The following is a 2,124-nucleotide window of genomic DNA, read 5'->3' as shown; positions in this document are numbered from 1 at the left end:
AGAGTATTAACAAGATTAATATAATTAATATTTAAATATTTTAATATTCTCTAATAAAATCAGTCAACTAATAAAAAATTATGGGAATTAAGATGCAAACGAAACTACTGAAACTTAAAATGTAAATTAAACCATCGAAATGCGATACAAATAAAATTATTGAAATGGATACAAATAAAATTGTCAGAAGAGAAGTGAAGTATTAGAACGGAATACAGATAAAAATATCAAAATATAGAACAAATTATCAAAATATAATGAATATTAAAAAGTACAGATGAAACGGTCTAAAAATAAAATTACAAAAATTTAATATCCAAACAAAAAAATAATAACTAAAAAAATAATATTATTAAGCATAAGAAAAACTTAGAAAGTTTAAGGAGCGAGGATACCATTTTAATGCCATATTATTAGCATTTAGGATAATAACTAAAAAATAATAAACTTGATAATCATGCCTACTAATATGCGGTAATAACACAATATTCCTTAAAACACAATGTAACCCAATCAAAAATTTCAAACACAATTTAATATAATCCTTACAAATATTAAATACTATTAACATGGTAACTTATAACTTTTATATAATAAGCAAATGTATATTTTCATTTCGCCGAAATTTTGCGGATCCTCGTAGTGTATGTAAGACTCTAAATCCCTATCTTAGTTTTTATGAAATAATTGGGCTCATGATATTTCGGACCAAAAATCAATTAGGCTCTCTATCGTAGAATAGAGATTGGACTTGTTGACTTTTTGGGTCCATCTCGTAGAATATCTAATTGATAAAGCCCAGCACCGAGAAGAAAAAAAAAAAGCAAGAGAAAGGAAAAACGCCCCAAGTCCAAAAAAAAAAAAAAAGGAACAACGCCCTAAAATTTTTCTATTGGAGACCACTTTAATAAAGACACTAATAATATTTTTTTTTAAAGATGTTTATATTTTTTTTTTAGTAATTATTAAAGATGTTTATATGTGTTATGTTATTATTGGATATTTTTATTAAATTAGTTAATAATTTATTTTTTAATAAATCAGAATAAAATCAGTTCATTATAGCAATAATAATAAATTTAATTGTTTGCATTATAATTATTAGACTCGATTGCAATGAGTTATAGCTCAAACGGCATAGTCTCCCCATATTCAATTAAGAGGTTGTGGGTTCGAGTCTTCTATCTTTGATAAAAAAAAATTATTAGACTTGATTTGATCCGATCGAATTACACAATCTAAACTGAATATCTTTAAATTTTTTGATAAAAAAACAAATATATCCTTGATTTTTTGTTTTGTAGACATTTAAATTCCTAAAAATTTAAAAATACAGTTAAATCTCTAAAAAAATAGATTTATTGTTATTGCTATAAAAAAATCGATTTTATTCTAACTTGTTAAGAAATTTAAAATAACTGGTTAATTAATACGTCTAATAATAATACAAAATATAAGGGTCTTTACAAAAAGATGTTTTAAGCGTCTTTATGAGAGTATCTCCCTTCATTTATTCGTGAAAACGAGTCTCCGTTTCTATAAAAATTAAAAATTTTGCAGGTTCCTATTTAATCCATCGCCAATAATTCCAATGGATACCCATTTCTATAAGTTTTTGTCATTCCTAATTTTTTTTCTTGTGTTTACAACTTTCAAAAATTAATGGCACTTTTGAAAATACATACGAAGATAATACTCTTTAAAGATTTAACTTATATTTATCAAAATTTAAAATTTTAGAATAAAGTATATTTTTCTTCTCTTAAGTCTGGCTAAAATTTTAAAAATATCCTTAAATTTTGTTTTGTTTTAATTTTGTTCCAAAATTTTTTGATTTGCATCAACTATATATATTTTTTGCCGCTAATTTTTCAAAAATTTTAAGACCAATGCAACGATAATTTCATAAGAACAACCTTCCAATATAAGCAAATCAAGCATAATTTTTATACATTTTTGTAGGATTTGTCTTAAATTTTTTAAATTATTTAGCTATTTTGGGTATATTTGATGCAAATCGAAAACTTTTTAAACACAATTAAAACAAAATAAAACTTAGGAATACTTTTGAAACTTCTGATAGGACAAAAAATATACTTTACCCAAAATTTTAATGTAACTTAT

This window comes from Arachis ipaensis, chromosome B09, assembly GCF_000816755.2.
Source record: "Arachis ipaensis cultivar K30076 chromosome B09, Araip1.1, whole genome shotgun sequence".
In the NCBI taxonomy this organism is placed as follows: domain Eukaryota; kingdom Viridiplantae; phylum Streptophyta; class Magnoliopsida; order Fabales; family Fabaceae; genus Arachis; species Arachis ipaensis.
The sequence above is the reverse complement of the archived record's forward strand: the minus strand, read 5'-3'. Positions refer to the sequence as shown.